Below are 18603 nucleotides of genomic sequence, written 5' to 3' on the forward strand. Positions count from 1 at the left end.
GTCGAGAATCATAAGGTATGACGCTTAATGTTAGTCATAGGGTACAATAAGCAATCAAATCATACTAGGAAACAGTCAATATAAATTGTAAGTATACAAGCGACAAAGTTACAGCCATATAGTCACAAGTGGGAGGGGATGGGTGATAAGGAGTGATGACAAGATTTAACAGTAATAGTAGCGCAGACTTTTAAGTATTTGAGAGTTGCCAGTCGATACACAGTACAGAGGCTGCTAAATATCATCCAGGTAAGTGATTATGTGCCATCAGGTTGTATCTGGCTCTTAGTGACCACATGGATTTTGCAGGATCCAATCTGGATCGGTCACTTTCAGAAAACAACATCTCTGGCCTCGGTGACCATCCCAGATTGAATTCTGCAATATTATCCTGGGACGTGTTTATTCACCTTCATTCACATAGATTTTCTCCATATGATGTATTCCTAACCCCCTCTTTTGGGTCTTCCAACAGTTACACCCATTGCCATGTAACTAAGTCTATCTGCTTTGCTGCTGGTCATTCTCTTTCCTTCTACTTTTCCCAGCATTAGGGCCTTTTCCAGAGAGCTGGGTATTCCAAGAAGGTATCTGAAGCGGGACAATTTGAGCCAAGTCCTTTGTGAGAACTTTTTGGGTTGATGTTCAAGGATTCATTTGTTTTCTTGGTTGATCCTGGTATCCTCGGGAGTCTTCTCCAACATCAAAGCTCAAAGCTATTCTTCCTATGCTGCTTCTACAAAGTCCCATTTGAACTTCAGTAGGGAATGTTACGGTTTGCACAAGTTTGATCTTTGTAGGTATACACATCACAGCATTGGGGTATCTTTTCCAAGGCCTTCATGGCTGCTCTACCAAGTGCTAGACTGCGGCATATTTTTTGATTGCTTATTCCTACTGGCACCAGCTAGAGAAATAAAAACAGAGTGCAAATACTCTCATTTGCAATTCTCAAAGGACAGGAAAATATATGAATTTTGTCAGTTTATCTCACATAAACTAACTGGACAAGTTTAACAAGTGCTCATAATCTCTTCCTACTCTTGTCAAATGCCGGATGTTTTAAAGCAACCTTTCTTGAAAAGAAAGAAGAACCGCCACAGCTTTTGCAAAGCATCCTTTTGCCAAGTTTCACATAGTCCCTTCTCTTTCCTTTTTGCTCATGGAATTTTGGCTGTGTGTTATTCTTATTTCTTCCCTAGCGCGTCTTGGCAACTTTTCCAATATTTCTAACATATTGTCTTTGATAAGCCAAGAGAACGTTCCTCCACTTTAAAAGCAGACTGGACAACCCTATAAGCTGTAGCTTTCTGAAGATCAGCCAGTGCTTCATTTCCAGGGCACATGTTTATGGACATGAAAATGTGCTAAGTAATATGCGTGCAGAATTCTCTTCCTATCTACAGAATAGCTGTTTAAACAGATTTTTCCACCTATCATTTATGGAACAATTAAATTATCCTAGAAAAAAAAACAGGTGATTTTTGACTTACGAACATGATTAGGACCAGAATTTCCTTTGCTATTCAAGTTTAAGAGAGTTGTACCCAACTTTACTATTTTTTTTTGCCACAATTGTTAAGCAAACCACTTAACCACAACATGATTCATAAGTGACTCATGCTGTGGTTAAGTGACTCTAGCTTCCCTCATTGACTTTGCTTGTCAGAAGTCTATTGGAAAGGTTGGAAGTGGCACTCATATGACCCGGTGTGATGACTCGGAGCGTAACATAAACGTAACACAATCCAAAATGTAAATAAATGTCCTTTAATGCCTCCAGCTTGGCCCCACTGTTCAATAATTCTCAGTTGGAAATAAAACTTATTCAAAAATTGTCTTCAAAAGACAGCAATACAGTCCAAACTTCATGAGCAGATAGAGGTGAAATAAAAAACTAAAACAAATGATAATGAAGGAATTTCCACAATGGACCAGGATAAGTAATTACCAACTTCAAGGAGATAACAAGGCACAGACTGTTGGAAGAATGCCAACCAAGATAACTTCAGCCCAAAATAACACATGCTTTGCTTCTGGCAATGCTGTGTTTTAACCGTCTCTCTTATATACTATTCTCCCCAGCTGCAACCAATGAGGGGGATCATGGCTGCTTCCTCTCTCATTAAGCCAAGTTGTTTCCTTCTCCGTTCCTCCCTGCATATCCTAGGATGAAGAGGGGATGGGCCTGGTTCTTCCTCTGACTGCCCAGCCTCTGCCCTTCCCCAGCCTCCTCCACAATCTCCGGAGCCACACCTCCACTTCCTGTCGGCTGTTCCTCCTCTCCCTCAGAGTCTGACTCTAACAAGAGCATGACACCCGGGGATGCTGCAACCTTTGTTTAATACATGCCAGTTATTAAGTGCCTGGATTTTGATCATGTGATTGTGGGGATGCTGCAACGGTCCTAAGTATGAGGACTGGTTATAAGTCACTTTTTAGTGCCATTGTAACTTTAAACAGATGCTAAATGAATGGTTGTAGATTGAGGACTACCTGCAATCTTTACAACCTTGGTCAAATCATGATGATAGAGAACAGCATTTTTAAACTGGGTATCTGCTGCCTAAGGAGATATTTCCCACAATATATAATTACCTTACTGTCACAAAATGAAAACAGTGACCCAAGAGCTTTGAGAGCTTTGAGAAAGGAATGCAGAAATTCATCAAACAATAATCACAAGGCTATCTACACTCATGGATAAACTTGCCCAGCAAATTCAAAGCAGTATAAAAGGAGAATTCTGAGACAGATTACAAAATGGTTGACTTTCTGCCAAACAGCCTTTACACAGACTGGCCCACAAATACACAATGGAAGGAAATTGTCCTTTGCAGAATATTAATGACATAGACCATATTCCCCTTACAATGGCGACAGTCTTATTCTCTTTCTCACAGTTAAAACAACTCAGTTATGAATCTTTATGGGGCTTTGTAGCATATTGATTGGTGTCCTCAATTGCCCATCTGTTTTGTTTGGCTGTATCGTTTTGACACAACTGTTTTTAAATTCTCTTGTAAGTAGCTCAGAGTCTAAAATGAGTTGTGTGGCTATACAAGTTGAATTAACAAACACAAGTAGTCAGGGGTGGGATTCTATCAGTTTGGACTGGTTTGGGCGAAACCCTACCTCCAAAGATCAGCTGGCTATACCCAGGGGTGGAATTCTACTAGTTTGGACTGGTTCTATAGAACTGGTTGTTATGATTCTGCACAGTTCGGAGAACTGACAAATTGTGCCCCTGGCTGGCCCCTCCCCTCTCCACCCGCCCCATCCAGTCAGTCCTTATTGCACATGCACACCATTGTGCGCATGCCCAACATTGCTTACTGTGTTCTTCCCCGCCCAGTTACTCCTTAAGGTATTTCTCCCCCACCTCCGACGATCAGCTGTGCTGGGATTCCCCTCACTATCTTACTGCTTTGCCCCAAGAGGCTTCCCTGAGGCCCACGGAAGGCAAAAAATGGAGGGGGGCGCACAGCAACACCCCGTCCCCCCCTCCATTTTTTGCTTTCCTGGGCCCCAGGGACGCTTCCTGGGAGCAAAAATGCCCCCCCAGGAGGCTTCCCTGAGGCCCAGAAGGCCCAAAAATGGGAGGAGGAAGTGCCACACCCACCCAGTCACATGGCCATGCCCACCTAGCCACGCCCACAGAACCAGTTGTTAAAAAAATTGAATCCCGTCCCTGCCTATATCCCCTCAGCTGATTCACGCGGCACAGCAGATTGCCGCTCCTCAGCTTTGTTTCTCCCCAGTAGTAACATAGCAGGTAAGTTTTTCCGGAAAGCTGTTCACCCGCCTGCAGCGAAGCGCGCGATCACCAAAACGGATGTTACACTGCAGCATCCCACCCCTGCAAGTAGTCCTTGACTTAAAACCATAATGGCCCCTGCCCATTGCAGCAGTAAGCTGTGACAGTCGTAAAGAAGGATCATTACATGACTGGACCCAATTTTGCAACCTTTTCTGTAGTTTTCACTAAGCAAACACTGTGGTCATGAAGTGACCCTCACAGTCATGAAATGAACTCATTGTTTACCATGGGGCAATTTGACTGAAAACCGGAAGTATATGTCGCAATTTTTGGCAAAAAAGTAAATCTTGGTCATGTGATTTGCAGGGTGCTACAAATAGCCATGAAGGTAGACTGTTTGCAGAGTGCCTGAAATACAGTCATGTGACCGTGTGTTGTGTGTGTGTTTGTGTGTTGGCCATTGAAATTTCAGATCCAGGCCAAAATCTTAATATTTCCCAAAATAGTTAATTCTTCTAGGAGGAGTGGGTGCTAACTTTCTTTGCTAGCTTTGGGATGGGTCTGCTGTAACTTTGAACAATCACTAAGCAAGTGGCCTTAATTGAGGACTGTTTATTAGATAAATAAATAATCAACATTTTAAAATAAGTTCTCATTATCTTCCAGCCCATTTTATTTACCCCTCCTCATTATCCTATTGTCCAAAGATCTTCCCTATCAAGGTTTTTAACCAATTCTGTCTCCTAATTTTTCTTTCCCCTCCTCTCCTCTTTATTCTAGCCATTCCATAAAGTGACTGAGATCACTGAACCGTGTCAATGTAATAAGACCTAATTTGATCTGATCTACTATGGACACAGGCTCAGGCACAAAGCCAGCAATCTCATCCTTTAGCCCAAACCCATTTTCAGTTCAGTTCAGTTCGGAAACTGAACAACTTAAAATAAAAACCTGACTTTTACTGCTACTGAGAGATGTAAACCATGGCTTATCTCTAAACCAAGAAAATTGTGGTTCTACGAAGACAATCCTTTAAGGGTTGTAATGGGAGTAAAATAAAGGGAAGGGGGCATGAGAGGTTCCTATGTTTGAGTGGAGAAGCAATTTTGATCTTTAAAAAAACAAAATCCCAATTTTTCATTTGTTCTAATTTTCTATCTCAAAATGATAGTTTCAGCAAATGGTCAGAGCGGATTTCAGAAGTCTACATATCATCTGTTTCTCAAGCATTGCTTTCCATGCAAAAACCAGCTATGGGTTGACTGAATGCATGACTTTCAATGAATCATGGATAAGAAAAAAAACAAGGATCCAACTATGGGGATCCTTCTCCAGTCTAGATCACTTGGCAGGATCTTCTGCTTGCAAGCTGGATATTGTCTTGTGCTACGCCTGCACTCCACTCCTTACCCTTCAGATCCGCAGAGTCACCCCAGTCCGAGGTGATTGCTCAGGCACAAAGCACAGCAATTGGCAATGGGCCAGGCTTAGTCTATTGTCTTCTTTATTTACACAGCTGAATTACTGAAGAAGACTTAGCAGTTTGCCCGATTACCTAATGAACCAATGTTTTGTGTTTGCACAGCAGACTGAACTATATGAAGCATCAAGCAAAATGACTTTCAAAGAACAAATCTGTGTTCAAAGAGTCCACCAGGTTGTACAGATAGATCTGCTAGGTTTTTATCCAAGTGGGTCAAGCATATTTTATAAACTTAGCTAAACTGCATCAGGCATTCTGTATTCAAATGGTTCCAATATATACATGCAGCTCTACTGTACTGTCATTTATTTATGATAAAAAATATACAAATAGTCCTCAACTTATTTTGTCGTGTTTATGTAGTGTATATTGGAGGTAGTAATCCTTTGAGAGCTGAATGCAATGAAATTACATTTTAATGTATGCTGATTAGTGTACATTCAGTGACAATAAAGTTATTCTAAGTTATGACTGGTTGCTTAGCAACTGTTTGATGTTATGGCAGACCTACTTTGGAGCTACTTACAACCTGAATTTGAAGTTCCAACACTCTGTCCCCATCCCCACAAAGTGGTCATTTTGGATGCTTGGCAACATGGCTGCATTTACGGCCATTTGCAGCACCTCACTGCTATATGACCACATTTTGCAACAGTTTTGCTGAAAACCAGCACTTACTTTTATAATGAATCATTGTCCCAATTAACAACAGCAGTGTTACACTATTCACTATGGAGTGTTTCCAAAATTGAAAGTAAATGCTGGGTTTTGGAGAAAACATTGTAAACCGTGATCATGTGACTGCAGGATGCTGCAAAGGTCCATAAATGTGGGATGGTTACCAAGGGGAGGGGGTGCAGTCACAAATCTGGAACTGGGTCACAAGTGCCTTTTGGGGGTGGGGGTCTGTCATAACTTTCAATGGTCACTAAGTGATCCATTGTAAGTCAAGAACTACCTGTAAAACTAAACAAAGGGGATAAAGTTAATCAGTAATTCTTTAATCGGTACTGAAGCAGCACAGTGGCAAGGAACTTTGTATTTTATGTACAATATTTCTGGTTCAAAACACAGCAAAATGTAGGCTTTCACCAGCACATAACATTTGGGTCCTTTACTGCCTTTGAATGGTTGTGTGAGTTTTTTGAGCAGAGGTCCCCAAACTTGGCAACTTTAAGACTTGTGGACTTCAACTCTGGGAGTTGAAGTCCACAAGTCTTAAAGTTGCCAAGTTTTGGGGGGCCCTGTTTTAGAGGCTGTATATGGTAGAAGGGCAGGCTTCCAGTATCGCACACAAGCAGCATCTCTGAACAGAAATTGCCTACAAATGTCCACTGAGTGGCAGCAGACTGAAAAAGAAGAGAAGGCTGGATGTTTAAAATGTAAATACTGTTGGTAAAAAAATGGACATTGATGGAAATATACTGGCTCCATATTAGATTGTATGAACAAGCTTTGCTCAAATCTCTTCAGTTACCATCCATTTTCCAGTCCAATTAGCAAGAACAAGCTAATCCAACAGGTTATAGGAGAGACCCACAACCCTTGAATTCTATCCTAAGTTCCCTATATTGTACTTCAGATTTATAGCAAGCAAATGGCTTATTGTCCAAAGATCATGTCCTTTGTCATTCTTTAAAGCAGCTATATCTTTTTTTCCAGAAGTTACACAGAAAAAGAAAGAACTTCCAAAGTCTCAATAACATTGGATATTTTTCTGTGACATCACTCAACAAAATTAAACCTTATATGTGCCACAATCTTCATACTGTTCAAAACACAAATATTAACTGGTCACTAATGATGGAAAAACATGGGGGGAGGCAAACAAATGATTTATTTCTCCTTAGTCTTAAATGATCTGTAACATTCATAGCAGTGTCAATAGCTACATAGTGGCTCCAAAATTGGTGAGATTTGCCTCACACAAAGGCAAGACACATCCTAATGGTTGTGCAGTTTGGGTAATGTGAGGAGACACACTTCATTCTTTTGATCTTGGCTTGTTATGACCCTGAGGTTAGTATTATGCATCATTTGAGCCATTGTGTAGGTAGGTGGAGAGCCATGTTAGTCTATGGTGGCAAAATTGTACTGAAATGCACCTAATGAAGCTGGGTGCAAGTTCGTGTTTTTGAATAAATTTTGTGAGTCGGAAACGGTGCCACCATTTTTTTGATTTAGGACTAAAGAGAAACAAATCCTCACTCAAAAGCAAAATCCGTGTGAAAAACTAGGTAATAAGTTTATTTGGTCAAGCCAAGGCCCCAGAAGTGCCTGCAAGCTTTCAAACTCTCCACGCGTGTGCGTTTTACGTGTGAACAGGTTGCGAGTCAGAGATTTCAGGTTGCAACTGGGATCGGCCTACAGATGAGTGGACCAACTTCCTTAGGTCAGCTTCAACTCCGGCGTTCTATCTTTTAAGCAACCAATAGGAGGGCTCATGCCGGTCTGTAGGAGCCAATCACGAAGCGCGTTTTCAGACCTGAGCCGCAACTTTTTTATTTTTATTTTAACAAACTGGTTTGCGGTTTTACATTTTTTCTTCTGGTCCCAATTGAGGCTGTTCGTTTTCTCTGTTCTCACGTGTGAGCAAAAAAAAAAAAAAAACCAGGTTGCGCTCCAAGTGTTTTTTATTTCAAAATAAGCATAAATTCAGATCACAACGCGCGAGGATCAGGCTGAGAAAACAGAAATAAAGGGCTCATTTAAAAAAAAACACGCATCCTTCGAGAAATACGTGGCGATCATACTTTTTAATTTTAAAAAAGGTGCAAAGCGTAATCTGTTCAAAGCGATCGGCTCCTGTTTTGCTCGACCGAAGAATTAAAGTAAGAGTAAAAAAAAAAAATCTCCTTCGAGCCGGAATCGAACCAGCGACCTAAGGATGACTGACTCTAGGAAGCTTCTACAGTCCTCCGCTCTACCAGCTGAGCTATCGAAGGAACATGGCAGCTGCCTTGGGTGGTTTCCTATATATTTCATTTAGTAGGAAGTGCCGGGCTATATATTTTTTCCCCTCTTTCTCACTTCATTTCTCTTATTTCTTTTTACCCAAGCATATTCCTACAGCGATATAGTATATCTTTTCTAATTCTAAAGCCAACTCTACAGTCCAATCATGATTGATAATCCTGATGCACGGCGTCTGAGAAAATATAAACAGTTGTTTTCGGTTTTGCGCAGAATTTTACTCCGATTCATTTGCGTAAGGGCTTTTTTTTTAATGCAATAAAAAAAAAACAGGATTCGGGAAACAATGAGCGTGGCTGGCACTGATCTGAGCTGCGGGCGAGCGCATTGCGTGAACCACAAGTCGGGAAAGGACGACCCAACTGAACCGCCCGCAGGAAAAGGTTTCAAATGTGTCCCAAAACCATATTACGTGGCAGCAAGAAACACGTCTAATGTGTGTGCCTGTGGGTTCAACGAAACAAGTATACTTGGCGAGATCCATCCAGCTTCCCGGGAACAAACTTTAATTAGCTGCATAAGCGCACCAACATGCCTACCGTCCCTGTCCTGTTTTTTATTTTTTTATTTTTTCTTATATGTATCCATTTCATGTATTCATAACTATGTTTAGACTTATACCTGTTATCTTATAATCGCTTGACTAAACAAACAAACAAATAACTGCAACTTCGCTCACCTAGAAGCCACTTAACCGGTTGCCGTTCCATCTTTCCTCCAGCAGAGGGCGCGGTGACAACAAAGCAGGAATCCTCCGCGCCTCCCACGTTGCTCAAGGGTAAGGATCCCGCGAGCTGCCCTGGGGCGCTGCCCATCACCTGCCTTTAAGGTGCTCGAGGGCTATTTAAGATTTGGGGGGCCCCTTCCAATTTTTCCTTTAGGCTTTCCTGGCGTGTATCACGCTTGCTTGGAAGCACATATCGGTTTCAGCGATGTTTTTCAACCCTGAATTATTATCACAATATTTATTTGATTGATTGATTTGATTTGTCAATCGCTTACAAGATAATAGGTATAAGTATAAACATGAGTAAGAACACAGGAAATAGGTACGAATAAATGGGGACAATAGGACAGGGACGGGAGGCACGATGGTGCACTTATGCACACCGCTTACAGCCCTCTTAGGAATGGGGTGAGGTCAATAGTGGATAGTTTGAGGTTAAAGGAGTGGGGGTTAGAGGATGTAACAACAGAGTCAGGTAGTGCATTTCAGGCATTGACCACTCTGTTGCTGCAGTCGTACTTTCTGCAATCGAGTTTGAAGCTGTTTACATTGAGTTTGTATCTGTTGTGTGCTCTTGTATTGTTGTGGTTGAAGCTGAAGTAGTCATTAGCTGGTAGGACATTGTAGTATATTATTATTATAATTATTGTGATATTGTGATAATAATTCAGTAGTTTACACTTCTTCAGCCTCAATCACAATAATACACGGGCAAACAACCAATATGGGCAAATAACTGATACAAACTCAAGGTAAGCCGATACAAAAATACAAACTCGATTGCAGAAAATACAACTTCAGCAACAGAGTGGTCAATGCCTGGAATGCTCTACCCTAGAGGTCTCCAACCTTGGCCACTTTAAGACTTGTGGACCCACTCCCAGAATTAATGAGCTTTGCTGACTGAGGAATTTTGGGAGTTGAACTCCACAAGGCCAAGGTTGGAGACCCCTGCTTGTACCCGACTCCATAGTTACAGCCTCAACCCCTCACAGCTTCAACCTCAAACTGTCTACCATGGATCTCACTCCATTCCTAAGAGGTCCTTAAAAGGGGCATAAGTGCACCAGCGTGCCTACCATCCATGTCTTACTGTCCGCATTGATCTGTATTTACACCCTTTGTTCTTGTTTATGTTCATACTTATATTGTTATCTTGTACATGTTTGACAAACAAATAAAATAAAGAAATAAAAATAAAATAAACATGAAGAGTGCACTGTCTGCTTCCTTTGTGCCGAATCCCCACAGACTGCCTTAAATTCAGGGGTATTTCGTCCGATGACCCCTAAAGTCATCTGCTTGGGGTTGCAAAGGTCCAACCCCTGTATCCGCCTTCTATTCTCCCTCCCCCCCCTTTTTAATTTAGTAACGTGGTAGGGTTGCGCCACTATTAAAGTAGCTTCAAGTTTATTAGTTTTTGGGAGGAGGGCAGACAGAGATTGCCCAGGAGTAGGCGTTATAAATTTTGATGGGTAAAGAATCAAAAATATTCCCCAGCCGCAAAGGTATCCATCTCCCCCCCCCCCCATTTCTTCATACTTTCTGAAGGCAGCTTCTTCTGAATTGGTTTGTTTATTTGTGTCAGAAGCTTCACAATTAAGGCATACTAGATGACATAAAATGAAAAAAAAATACAAGATTAAAATAGGTACAAATTACACAGATCTTGCCCAGAAACTAGCAACATTGAGTTCTGTCACACTGCCACGAGGTCCCCAAGTGTACACTGATCAGGACACAAAGGGCAGGTGTGTGTGTTGTCTTGTAGGAAGTTAGCACCCACCCCTCTCCTAGAAAAATGAAATATCCTAGGAAATATTAAAAAGGCAGAATATTTCCCTTAAAAGCGAAGTAGAAACTCAGAGAGGCAGAAGCTCACCCCCCCACCACCTTTATTAATGGGCGGGCCATTAAGGCCTGGGCCAGAGTATTCTACATAACAAAGGCCTCTGCCCATCTCATCACCTGGCCTAGGAAGATTGTATCAGCCAACACTCAAGTGAAGCCATGTGGTCCAGACAAAGCCTACAAAGTTAGCTAAGACCCCGCCCCTGGGAGTCTGACAGCCAACAAGATACATCTCTTACACAGGAACAGGAAACACACTAAGGTGTGGCCCAACAGAGGGTACATATAACTAAGGGCCTCTCAGCATCTTGCCCCTTCTTTTCCTTCACCCAACATCTTGAAGCATGTGATTGTCCCTTTTCATTTTGGAGCTCCAAGCCATGTGCTCCTATCCACCATTAAACCATCTTTCCAAACAGCCTCCATGTTTCCAATGTCTTTTTCCCCCCACTTGGAACTGAATCCAGAAGGATATTTCTTCCAACAGTCTGCATGTCACAATCGCAATGAACAGAAGCCACTGGATAGCCCCATTTGTTCAGAGTGTCTCTGGATCTTGTACCTGTGCACACTCAACTCAACGATTTTCATACTTCCCAGGTGTCATCCGATCCAAGTGCCAGCTCCTCAGTTAGTTATCCAGTGTTGGTCTGAAACTGGTGATTAACCGAATTGTTAGTTTGAATTGGTAATGGCAGAGATCCCTGTGGTTCAATCATATTTGATATACGGAGAGAAAAAGTACTGTCATAAAAAAATATCAATAGGAAACAGACAGCAACACAAACAAACATTCTTACTTTAAGATCAGAGGTTTATTGTTTCTAACAATTTGGAACATAAGAAATGAATAGACACAAAAGATATAATAGCAGCAATACACTTACATTAATAAGCCATTGCAATGGGGTCCAATGACATATAGCAGGTCCTGCAAGGACTCCCATAAATTAAAAGGCCCCAAGCTTATCTCCAACCCTCTTCTTTATACTTTTCTTCTATCCACATACACACTTCATATCTTCACTAACTGTCACTTTCCTTGAACACCTGTGTAACTTACTTGCAGTTCCTCATTTCCAACAGTTTCATTCTTCTGTTTTAAACTTATCCATCCAAGTGCATATTTTGCAAAATATGTTTTCACTGTTAGTAACGGTTCAGCAGGATTATAAATAGTTCTGCTATATTTTGAAACCATCCCTAGCTGAAAACTTTGGTTCATGTCTCTTTCTTCTGGGGCTTGCTATCATCCATAGGACTTACTGAATCTAATCGATCAATAAGCTATATCCTTGATTCTCACAGTACCCTATTTTTGCAGGAGCATGATTGACAACTACTTCTTAAAATTGGCCCTGGCCTTTTTGTTGCTTGGACCATCAGAAGAGAAGACAGACAGACAGATGTTTCCTCTGCCCATTTCCCCTTTGAGCATTTCTCATAACTTAAAGGAGTGTCTTTGCAACATTTCTTGCAGGAGGCTGCCACTTGCCATTGAACTCCTGAATGGGATAGATAATTGTGAGGTGTTGGGTGTACAATTCACCCAGAATGATTGCTAGGCTTCCTGGTTAGCACTCACTTTTTGCAAACCCTGTAGAACAGCAATGCAACCTGTTGTTCCTTGCAAAGGCAAATCAGCTCTGTGTGTGTGTGTGTGTGTGTGTGTGTGTATCAGAGGTGGTATTCAGCAGGTTCTGACCAGTTGTCATGCCCCTGGTGGAGTCTGACTCTGAGGAAGAGGAGGAACAGCCAACAGGGAGTGGGAGTGTGGCTCCAGAGGTGGTGGAGGAGGCTGGGGAAGGGCAGAGGCCAGCTGAGCAATCAGAGGAGGACCCAGGCCCATTCCCTATCCATCCTAGGTCACGTAGGGAGGAGAGGATCAGGGAAAAGCGAGATCTACTCAGGAGGAGATTACCATGATCCTCCTCGTGGCTTGCAGCAGGGAGCTATGTATATAAGTTTGTAATTGCGTAGTCAGAATTGCTGGAGTCAAAGTTTAGTGTTTACTTTGAAAGAGGTTTATCTTTGCTGGTGTTCTTCCCATGGACTCTCCTCGGTTATCTTTCTGGAATGTATGATTAATTATCTTGGCTTGCTTCGGAACTCTCGTCAATGCGGTTTGTTTTGGTTTTCTTTTTGCCTCATTATTTACTTTTGTGACTTTAAACGGTGCCTAATAAAACAGTGAAGTTAAGTTGAAGGCTTTACCGGACTTTAATGTATGTTTTGGGTTTGGGGTTATTTTGAGAGACTATGGGTCATCACACCAGTTCTGGAGGACTGGTAGCGGAAATTTTGAGTAGTTCAGAGAACTGGCAAATCCCACCTCTGACTGGCCTCACCCCCCCCATCTATTCTCTGCCTTCTGAGTCCCAGCTGATTGGCTGGGTCTTCTTTTGTTGCCTTGCATAGGAGAACGGAGCTGGAAAGCAGGTTAGTGGGGTGGGGAGGGAATGGAGATTTTGCAGTAACCTTCCCCCAAGAGTGGGGAGGGAATGGAGATTTTGCAGTATCCTTCCCCTGCCATGCCCACCAAGCCATGCCCACCAAGCCATGCCCACCAAGCCACGCCCACCAAGCAATGTCACCCCACACCTACCAAACCATGCCCACAGAACCGGTAGTTAAAAAATTAGAATCCCACCACTGGACTGTGTGTTTGTGTATGTGTGTTGCTTTCCCAGGATTCAACTGGAGTAGCCATGTGCCAAAAGAGAAAAAAAACGTTTATTTTTTTAAAAAAGAAACCACTAGCAGCCTTTAAAAAAAAAAATCTAATTTGGATAGAAAGAGAGATAGATCACCAGGGCTTGGAATATATTTGTGTCTTATATCTTCATATGTTGCCTTGAGTTTTGTGCTAGATAAGATTTGCACAGAATGGGAACATTTAAATATATGTACAGTTCTAGATGTTGATGGATATGATGGATTATGAAATAAAGTAACACAGTTTTTAACATCCAGGAATAATATATTCTGACGCCCGTTCCCCCCCTTTCTTTGCAAAGATGGCAGTCGGCTACAACTCAGTCAGTGATAATCAGTTAGACTTTGGGGCTAGTCCTTATTATCTTTATCCAAGTTTATGCTCCAACCTCTGCTGCAGAAGAGAACGAGGCTGATTATTAATCGAGTTCAATCTGAAATCAACAAAACATATAAGTATGTTCTCCAGCTTATACTTTGGTATTGAATACTAAAGTTGGAAATCTTTAGGAGGAAAGTATATGGTCTATATGGTCGAAGTAACCAAAATGAAACCAGAGAGTGACTTATCACTTTCTTACCAATGCAATTTATTACAAACAGTCTTCAATCAATCCAAATGATGCCTATGGACTTGGACAGCACCAGATGGCGTATAGTCAAGTTGGTTAAATTATTACCACGAGGAGATGAAAGAGTCCAGTTATAACAGCAAAGACATGACTAAGAGTTGATTGTGCAACAGATCACGAACCGATAAAAAACCAAGCTGAAGCAAGAAAAAAAAAAAAAAAAACAGCCAATCATTTTTCATGATACAATCTTGAGCATATGACTCATCATTTTCAGGAAAAAATAAAACCAGGAATCACTTGGAAGCTCTGAGTCTCATTGGCAAGTTCCAGACCAGAGTTTACACTATTGGTGTACTATTTACACTAACCTCTGATATAGAAGATAAAGTTAGATCAGCATTCTGGTCGTTACTCATGCAGAAGGTTCTAGGAATTGATTGAATATCTACAGAAATATGGCAAACCACAGAAAAACACAAATTAGGGCAGGAAATCTAAAGAATGACACAGTAGGCCAAGAGATTAGAAGAGATCTGCCTACATAGCAATTCGATTTAAAAAAAAAAAAGATTTTAACACAGGGTATAAACATCATACAATAGCCTTAATTTCAAACATTAGCAAAACAATGCTTATGAAAATTCAACACAGATTAGAGCTGTAATGGAAAGACATATGCTCAATCTGGATTTATATAAAGCCAAAGAACAAGAGACATTATTGCATGCTGGATAATTGAAAAAGTCAAGGAATAGGACACACACACACACACGCGCGCACACACACACACACAAGCCAACATATGCTTCACTGATTACACAAAGGTCTTTCATTGTGTCAGTTAGTTCGAATGTCCTTAGGAAAATGGAAATCCTAGAACAGGGGTCCTCAAACTTGGCAATTTTAAGACTTGTGGACTTCAACTCCCAGAATTCCACAGCCAGCCAGACTTGCTAGGGAATTCTGGGAGTTGAAGTCCACAAGTTTTAAAAGTCGCCAAGTTTGGAGATCCCTGTCCTAGAAGATCGCATTGTTCTCATGAGAAACCTATACATAGGACAGAATGCCAGAGTCAGAGCAAAACAAGCTATTTCCTCATCACCGAAGGATGTGAGAATAAGGCTGCATGTTCTCTCCTTATTTATTCAAACATTATGCTAAATATACATTGACAGAAGATGAATTAGAAGATGAGTGTGGTTTTAAAACTGGAGGAACCTGTTTTATGCTAACGACACTCCTCTCAAAGCTGAAAATGCGAATGATCTGCAAATACTAGTGAGGAGAATCAAGGAGCTCAGTGAAAAAAAACCTCAAATGAAAACATGTTCATTTTCTTTAAATATAAAGGCGACCAAATAAAAGATAAGAACAGCAATGCTCTTAGAATTGACAATGAAGAATAGAGTTTAAAGACACCTTGGAGGTCTTCTAGTCCAATATTAAATATTTATGTGTCTGTGTATCCGTGGTGGATACTGTATTTTCTGCTTTTTAAGTTTGGCCATGGGGTCTTTCTTCCTCTCTGCACTTGTTTTCTTGCAGACAGTTCACTGCCAAACTGCCAGGGTAAGCCACTAGTTTATAAAATGATAGCAAACCCCACTCCCTACTAGCACTGATGATGTTACCTAGTTGGGTAATGAATGTCTGCAAGAACACCAAGCTCAGAAAGCACTAAGGGCCCCACAGTTCAACTCTGAGCTACAAATAGTCTCTTCTATAAGTTTGACTATCAACAGAAAAAAAAAACTAGAAGTCAAGAAATATGTCACAGATTAGGTACAAAGCAATAAAATATTTTTTGGGGGGGAAATATTCAAATGCCACAATGTGAAATATACCTGCAAAAATCAGAATGGTACAAGCAGTGGTTTTCTCTGTGTAAGTGCAATTTGTATTTTGAGGAAACAGGAACAGGTACTTTGAACTTTCACATTGGAGGAGATTCCTGAGAATACCATGAAAAGTCAAGATAAATATATCATAAAACAAATCAATCCACACTTCTTGTTCAAAGCACAAACGTCCAGGTTCAAATTATTCTATTTTGAAAATTTGCAAAGACCTGAAAATCTAGGAGGATCCTTGGTGCTCTCTGAGCTTGGTTGTTTTCTTGCAGGCATTTTATTATTCAAACTAGGTAACATCATCAGTGCTACGAAACCTGTTTGTTTAGGCCAGGGGTGTCAAACTCATGGCCCGCGGGCTGGAGTTGCTCCGGAAACAGCCAGGGACTGGCCTACAGTGCCTCTGCCAGTGAAAACGGAGCTCAGGAGGGCCGTGTGCTCCATTTTTGCTGGCAGAGGGTTGCAGGAGGCCGTCGCAGCCCAAAAACTGAGCTTTTGAGCCCATTTTCGCTGGTAGAGTGCTCGGCCGCCACAGGCACCCCCGACATGAGTGATGTTCACCTGGCCATGCCCATCCTGGCCACGCCCACTCCAGCCCCCTCACTTCATCAGGCTTGCCGTCTATATTTATTTATGTTTCATTGATTTTAGCGTAATTTCTTCCATTGTTATGAGTTGCAAGATCAGCCAGGCAAGGTACGAATTTGAACAATAGTAATAATAATAATGCAATACCATCAACCATCCACATCTATCTACCCCAGGTCTTTGGGAAGACTTCAGGCGATGGGTGAAAATGCCAAATCGAGTCTGAACATCTGGTTGACTGTATGACAAACAGTAACAACATAATAAGTGGAAGAGGAGGATGACTAGCAGCAAGATGGATGGACTTGATTGCAGCAACTGCCTTGTGTGGTCACTAACAGTCAATACCAGCCGGACAGAAGATAAGTTAACGCCATTAAAAGAATGGGAACGAATGGACAATTGCTCTAAAATCAAGATTTGCTATGAAAAGTCAGCCAAATGGGCATAAGGTTATCAGAAGCTCACAAATGGCTATCCCACGACTCTGGGACACAGCAACCATCATAAATGTGTACCATTTGTGAAGTGCCTGAATGATGATAGTGTGATTGTGGATGCTGAGACAGTCATTAAGTTGGAAGGCTGGCTGTAAAGCTAATTTTTCAGCACTGTTGTAAATTTGCATAGTTGCTAAACTGGGCAGTTGCTAACTGAGGACTATTATGTAAATCAATGGGTACCTTCTAGGCAGGGGTGGGATCTGACAGGGTTAACTACCAGTTCGGTGATTTACGAGGTTCGGTGATTTACGATGTGCTTCCCTGCACTAAATTGTCATCAGCACGCTGTGTGCTGAGAAGCAGCCTTTGAAAAAGCACTTTTTTCCTGCTTTTTTTAACTGCGGCTGGCAGCTGAAGTTGAAAAAGCAGGAAATAAAGGTCAGGTAAGAGCCCAGGCAGGCAGGCGGGCAAAAACATCAGCAGACATAGAACCGTTTCTATATCTGCTGCTCTTCAGAGCTACCGGTTCTACAGAGGTGGACAGAACCGGTAGAAACCCACCCCTGCTTCTAGGTTTAAGGGAAAGAAATCGGTGGCTCTCCTGATGTTGTGGACTGTACTCCTTACCAGAGATTAATTGTGGCAGCCAAAGAGTTGGGCATCTTTATTTGGAGGAATACCCGTCTTCCCTTTGTAGTCCAGATTAGTTTTCTCTAATCTGGCAGCTTCCACATACATAGTCTCGATGTAGCAATGGACATCTGGCTAGAAATTCTGGGAGCCAAAGGCCACACATCTGAAGAGCACCAGCTAAGGAAGGCTGATCTAAATGCCATCATTCCATCAACTTCAAGAAGTACTGTTAATGGTAAGTGTACGAACAAAAATCCAGAGGACATCAAGTGGCTTACCCCCCTGAAAGACTAGGGAAGGCTAGGAGAGTAAGAAGCCACCACAAGGATGTTCTACAGGTAATGGTACTCAAAAAGAGAAACGAGAAACTTCTTGGTCTCCTCCATATATGTTCAGAGCCTATCCCTTTCAGGTGACAACAATTAACCATTATTAGACCAGCATTATGCATTCCTCAGTGGACAATCAGTTGCCCATAGAAAGCCCATAGACCAGGCCTGTGGCAGCATATTCCCATGGCGTATTGCTTTTCAGCAACTTAAGGGCTGAGAACACAGATAGGATCCCATATGGGAACAATCTTCTGAAATGCATGTTTTAGGTTAGTGAGTGGGCCAGAAGTGCATGACTTCACTTCTAGTGAATGTCTAACCTTGCCATATCTTTATAATATATCCCAGGAGTTCACAATCTTTTCAGATATGGTATTCGACTTTTATCTAACCCTCCAAATGAAATCCAGGCCCCTTATTTAAAAAGGAACAAGCAAACAAAACTAGACATTCTTTCTCCTTCTTGCTCTCAAAAATATTATTAGTTGTCAACAAAAAATAGCATAACATCTGCTTGGAGAACTTCTCTCTGGGGCTTAGTTTGAGACAGTGAACATGGAAAGAGGGAGGTGCATTAGCTTTTCTTCATTTTCTTAGGCATATATATGATTCTGTCTCTTTTTCTCAGTACTACCAGAAAGTAACATTTTCCTCTCTTTTGCAAACAGTTGGC

At 41.6% G+C, this 18603-nt stretch overlaps 1 long non-coding RNA gene and 1 other non-coding gene across 2 annotated transcripts in view; one reads left to right on the forward strand and one right to left on the reverse strand.

The window, feature by feature from the left end:
- Positions 1-18603, forward strand: part of LOC148131938 (uncharacterized) — a 174182-nt gene that overhangs the window by 10015 nt on the left and 145564 nt on the right. The gene's annotated exons all lie outside the window — the stretch shown is intronic.
- Positions 8097-8188, reverse strand: TRNAY-GUA (transfer RNA tyrosine (anticodon GUA)). The gene is given in 2 exon segments: positions 8097-8132; positions 8152-8188. It is a non-coding gene; the product is annotated as a tRNA-Tyr (tRNA).

Source organism: Notechis scutatus, chromosome 2 (genome assembly GCF_049901735.1).
Source record: "Notechis scutatus isolate UNSWTSFEM ecotype Mainland chromosome 2, rNotScu1.2, whole genome shotgun sequence".
Taxonomy (NCBI): Eukaryota; Metazoa; Chordata; class Lepidosauria; order Squamata; family Elapidae; genus Notechis; species Notechis scutatus.